Source organism: Sinohyriopsis cumingii, chromosome 6 (assembly GCF_028554795.1).
Source record: "Sinohyriopsis cumingii isolate HCF-2022 chromosome 6, ASM2855479v2, whole genome shotgun sequence".
NCBI classification, from domain to species: Eukaryota; Metazoa; Mollusca; class Bivalvia; order Unionida; family Unionidae; genus Sinohyriopsis; species Sinohyriopsis cumingii.
Genome location: NC_142966.1, coordinates 144,843,375 through 144,849,839, shown reverse-complemented (window position 1 = coordinate 144,849,839; position 6,465 = coordinate 144,843,375). Strand labels below are relative to the sequence as shown.

Sequence of the window (6,465 nt, the reverse complement as noted above, 5' to 3'; positions counted from 1 at the left end):
AAGTCAAGACTGTATCTTTCAACCCAAATTGTAGGAAAAATGTTTACTTTTATAAGGAACTGACTATTTGATCCACAATCATAGAGACAATATTACCATTTATTATGTTCTTTATATAATAAAATGTCACTAGTCACTAGCAAGGCTATATTTTGGTTTAGGACAATGTCAAGTACATAATATAGACATGCATAACATACAGATATTAAAAGGCCAAGAGATAATATGAAAAAATATACGTAACAAAAAATGTCTCTTTGTCTCTGTATGGAAATTAGTAACGATATCATGAAGTTATATAAATAAAATTTGCCGCCTGTACCATGGTATTTTTTATACATCTTCCTATCCTTGTAGATGTTTTATAAATTATTCAGCGGAAGACACACAATTTGAATTCTCCAATTTGTCATCTTTCAAAATGTTTGATCAGTTTACAAAATGGACAATTTTGCGAAAGCACATTAGCATTAATTTACATCTTTCATTTCTGCGCTATCATTGATCATGCACAATTAATTCTGACATCGTGGATGAAAAAACCCGGAGTATAGGTATAAATTGACCATCGATTAAACAAGCTATCACAGCGGCTGCCAATCCGGAGACTTCTTCATTTAGAGCTTCAGTGCCTTGCTACCACAGATACAGGTAAGTAATTTTATTCTGCATGTTAATTAGTGTTCAAGATAACAACATACTAATTAATTCTGATCAATATACTCCAATACGTTTACTTTCTAAACAACTGTATTATTTTGTTATGTGCTCACATGAATGACTACATCATTACATGAGTTTTCTTATATGTGAAAAATGAAAACTCTCTAGCATCCCCATATTTTAAAATAGGTTCCTTGTCAAACAAATGAAAGCAAAAGATCGATAGCCATACATATTTATTTTAATTTTCTAATCGCCTCTAAATTTTATAAATTGCATATACGGCCACATTACTATAGCGCATTTTATTCAAAAATGACCAGTTGTGTCCTTGTCACCACGTTTCTAATAGCGGACAGTGGAAAAACAATATTAATGAAATCCGTGCCCTGTATGTCAGACAAACTTCACAACATCACAAATAAAAAACTGACGTATTCACAATATTTAACTTGGGCATTTGGATATGATAAATGACGTGTTTTAAATGACTATATTTATATTGTAGCAACGGAAATATTACCACCATATTTATTAATGTTATGTACATCAGATTCCCTAAATATATGCATTGTATAAGTGCAACATCATTTGTATTAGAAGGACCATACATTCGATCCATTGTGCATGTATCAACATGTGGTCTTCGTCAGCCACAAATGTTGTTCTTGTCTTATAAAACCTTTGTGCTGGTATATTTATTTAGTTCACACATTCCTACAAAATGAAAGCTTACATTATATAGGACACAAAACTATAAAACGTGGTTTGAAATAAGTGTAGACAAATATTTTTGTCACATTTCAAGACTATATTGTGCACCATATTTTCGGTTATTTATGGTTTTCCATTTTTCTCTTGAGAACTGCATCGTCCGCCAAAACTTCAATATTGTCAGGCAACAGAGGGAGGATATTAGTGTTTCTCCTTCTTACGATTTCTCCTTGTTACGAATCTAGGTCCTAAGCTATGTAACAGATTAAAGCGAAATCAACATGTTTAATAAAATCAACAAATAATATATTTCAGTAGATAGAAAGCAAAAATTTAAACGTCACTTACAGCATTATTAAATAAATAAGAATCGCTCTTAAATGTCCTATCACAGGTAAAAAGAATATTAGAGCGTTCCGAATGAATTTCAATAGTCTTGAATGCCATGACATATGTATTCCTTACCAATGACACTACAGAAAATACTCTGGAATTCATTAGATGTTAGTGGGAAATTACATTATATTGTCAGCAATTTCGTTTCCAGAATATTCTAAGCTAGAAACAATGTCGGGCGTTGAATTAATATTTGGTAATATCCCAAGATATCATCAAATGCAATTAGACAAAATATTCCAATAATCAGGTTCGTAAACTGTCCACGCTCAATAACGAACAAAGGCGAAACATACAATTGAATAATCTGTCATAAGAAACACATGCACTACCTAAAAGAGCTATGACATTCAATGTTATAATATAAAATATAATTAAGAGGTTCGGGGCGGATCAGAGGCGTACGTGGGCCATCTGATTTTACTGCGTTACACAAATTTAGGTTTGCTTTTAAGGAATATAGATTGTTCTGTACCTCAGAATTAATATTTGTTCGTTATTACACGTTCTTCGGTGTTCATAACACTAATTATGATTATTTTTGTGCTACTTATTTTGTTGGGCAGACGAGAATGAGGGCTGTACTAGTTCTTCTTGCTTGCATGGTTTGTGCTATCGCAGCCATCCCGAAAACCGGTTACAGCGGCTACAGTGGAATTGGAGGTTATGGCGGATATGGTGGATACAGTGGTGGAATTCCCTGGGGATACGGCGGTGGATATGGTGGATATTTCGGGCCTTGGGGAAGATTCGGTGCTTGGGGTGGATTCCCTCACACTAAACACCCTGTGAAGTAAGAATTTGTACTCTTCATCTTAGACAGTTATATATTAGAGAATTAAGATACAGTGCTTCTTCAATATTAAGTTCTCCACCACAATCTCCTCATACTCATTGTACATCTAAATCTTACAATTCGAAGTACTCACATTATCGCCTTTCTCCCTTCATATAATTATTAGCATAAACATAATGTTTTGCTTTTACCAATACATCCAGGACATATTCACTTGATTCTTCTTTCGTATTTTACAGATATTAAGAAGAACATACATAAGTAAGGACTGGGCCAGAATGGACAGAATAAGACACCTCTCTTTGGAATATTGTTATGTTGGAATTAATATCTTATACAACAATAAATTCCAATTACTGATAAAATCAAAAAGTTGTTTTTATCATGATAGTGTTTCAGTTCTACAAGGTTCACTTTCACTCTCTCTCTCCCAAACATTCTCGTACAATTGCGAACCGTTTTGGTGGTCATCACCGTCTCCTTCCCTTCTAGTTTTCTTTAAAATAAAACAGCGTTCAGCAATATGTTTCATATTCCTTATGTAAAGTAGTTATCATATAAGATATATAAGTATTTATGAGCTGCATATGTCTAATATTGTCATAGATGGTCTTCGAAAACATTGAAGAATATTTTTCTTTCCTGATATTTATAGATTTTCAAAGTGTATATGAAGATTATGGAATGTCCCCAACATCCGTATGTAAGAAGCATCCAACAACGTCAACAATGATCTGCAGTTTCATAATAGGCTCAACTGTTTCAACTGCATATGAGAAATTAAATCGCATTATTAGCCGGCAGATTAAAGAATTTTGTCGCATAATTGACCGCCAAAAACAACCTTTCTGTACATGATAAAACAACAAATCAATTTTTCCTGTCCCGTAACAGATCGACAGATGTGATCCTTTAATATTGATTCAATATTTAATTGAAAAGAGATAATGCAGACCACAATTTTGTTGAATATTGAGTTATGTCGGCTAAACGCGGTGAATATTAGTTGTATATATTACCCATCTCCCAATATATACTGTGCAATAAGTGTATAACAAATCTCGAATTCGAATCCTGATTAGCCAACGGGGCAATAAACTAAAAGGCTACAAAGTTTTGGCAGTATCATCATGACACGTGATATAGTTTTGCAAAGTGATAGAGACAATGACCAGATGGTGTTCACTTTCATTACATCATAGCCACTGCTTAGAAGCATGGTAGTTCGCTCACTGTGGGAAGTCAACTAAACCTGAGCCATGTGTTCAGACACTATTTTAGAGTCGAATAAGCTCACATTGTATCCATGTCATGTAAATAGCGTAGTTGCCATTTTATAGTTTTAAAACTGGGAACTAATTCGGATATTCCCATTAGACGAAGATGTACCAATAGCGGAAGCAACTCCAAAGGCCTAAATTTGAACATAGTGATGCAAAAAAAAAAAATGAAATTCTAAAAGGTAATAAACAAGATTAACATACAGTAAAATACGTACGCCAGAGAAACCTTGCCATCCCACTCAAAATTGCAATAGGAAAAAGAGGTCTCAAAGATCAATGAAATCATGTATCTACATGCGAGGACGACACCTAACAGGGTAATGCCATCCGATAAAGAGGATGAAAGTAATCCTAATTTGTACAATACAACTTAAAAATCGGTAACCAAAACAAAAATGACCTTCTCAATAGGAGAGTGGACTATGCTATCAGATGTACACAACTCGACCGAAAATTAAATACATTAACGTAATCATCATGACTCGATTGTCCACTTTTTATTGTTCTTCAAAAATACCTGACTAACCAAAATATGTGTTTTTTGGAGAAAGAAGAAGTCTTCCTGCAGAAATAGTGTTTATTCTGAATATTAAAAGGTCCAGTGAGTATTAACCAATAGTGACCAAGACTTGCCCTAAGCGTACAAACAAGTCGCCTCCTAATCCAAACAACGCCATGAAAAAAAACGCAACGACTAGAATAGAGAACGTGTGTATTAGAGACTATATTACGAGTTTTTCGAAGACGAATAAAATTACATTATTAGGCAATACAAATAAGCATTGTCCAAGAGAGTTTAGAAACATCACTCTAGTGATATAGTAATCCAGATAAAAACTGCAAGACATTCATGTATGCAAACCAATCCATTTAACAATATAAAATTCACAAAACAATTTTCTTCTTTCTACTCATCAGCAAGGTCTATTTCGGTAGGCTGAAATTGTTAATATTGTTTTAAAACGGTATAGCACGTAAAATAAAAACCTTCTTTCTAAACATAGGTATAATATTTCAAGATGGGAAAAATGAACAGGTTTTTATTCTCTTACATTCAATATCTTTTACGTTTTACTTCAATCTTTTAAAGGCAGAACATTTTATATGTAAAATGTTGCTGTTAACAGTAACAAAATCGAACTTAAACTTATTTCAAGGGAATTCCTGAATTATATTATGAAACATCATTTTCGGAAGATTCCACGCTTTCATCATAAGAAATAGTTGTTTAGAAGATTCGAAGAAGTTAAAAGGCCACGTATAATTAACGGAAAACAGCTTCACAGTCCATTGAATATACTTTTTATGAAATTCAATCTTGTACATACATACATACATACATACATACATACATACATACATACATACATACATACATACATGCATACATACATACATACATCCATACATACATGCATTCATACATACATACATACATACATACATACATACATACATACATACAAGCACCTCCAAAGGCCTAAATTGGAAAATAGTAATGAAAAAAAAAAAGAAATTCCAAAAGGTCATAAACAAGATTAACATACAGTAAAATACATTCTGGAGACTACATCGGCTCATTGATGTGTCCTGCATTTCGCGCAGTTTCTTCTGAACACCTTGGAGGACTCTGCTGAAGGCATCATTCTTTGCAGCGGACTTCGGCTCAATGTTGTATGCACGATGGAGACGATGCTTCACCTGTAGCAGGGACTGTATTTCTTGACACTTCTCGTCAGATACCAGTTTTGTTGCTTTCGCGCAGTGACGCCAATGGATTCATATGCAATAGTGAACACCAGTCCTTAGACAGTGTGTGCCTCAAAGTTGTTTAATTACGGTTAGGCAGACGGAAGATGGTGTTTGTGATCAGGAAATCATATGTTGCGCACCTCCTCAAAAGCAGTTGTCCATTGCTGTTGCATTTGCCAATTCCATCTCTACCAATAACTCCCTTCCACGACTTGTAGTCCGCGCCAACTCTGGTGTTAAAATCAAAAAGAATGATCAGCTTTTCCGACATTGGTACCGAAGCAATCAGAGCTTAATTTGCCATGAATCAACCTATGGCAACACTAAAATACAAAAAAAAACGTTATAGTTGAGGAATATAGACCAGTTTATCATGTTTATCAGTTTGTTCCAGACACCAGTGCATCAATCGATGAAGATTTTATATAAAATGAAATGCAGCTCTTGCATTCTTGATGTGCAATAAACATTTACATCTGTAATTCATCTATGAAAATTAATTGAAGGAAGAGAATTCGAACGACAAGATGGTGACAATAAAGCTCTCTATTGCTCGCGCTGTTCATTGTTTAGGACTCATCGTCAAGTCAGATCTACAAAGCAACGAAATCCAATCTATCTTTCATGCTCTTCGACTCAATAGGGACGTTACTTCATTTTCGAGCATGGTTCAACATGACATGCAAATTACAGATTATAGATTTAATGAATAGGCTGTAATATACAGTAACAAGTTGACAAGAACCTCTCAATTTGTACTCAAGCGACAGAGTACTTCAAAACTCCTAGATAAACGTATTGCCATAAATTTGATAATTCGTTGTACGAGTGATCTGATTTCACCAGTACGAGCGGAGAGTC

The 6,465-nt window shown here is 34.2% G+C and overlaps 1 long non-coding RNA gene across 1 annotated transcript; it reads left to right on the top strand.

Annotated features, from left to right (window-relative positions):
* The first annotated feature begins 543 nt into the window (after nucleotides 1-543).
* Nucleotides 544-2,941, top strand: LOC149798188 (uncharacterized). Its single transcript, XR_016421985.1, has 3 exons — nucleotides 544-651; nucleotides 2,340-2,566; nucleotides 2,809-2,941. It is a non-coding gene; the product is annotated as an uncharacterized LOC149798188 (long non-coding RNA).
* The last annotated feature ends 3,524 nt before the right edge of the window (nucleotides 2,942-6,465 follow it).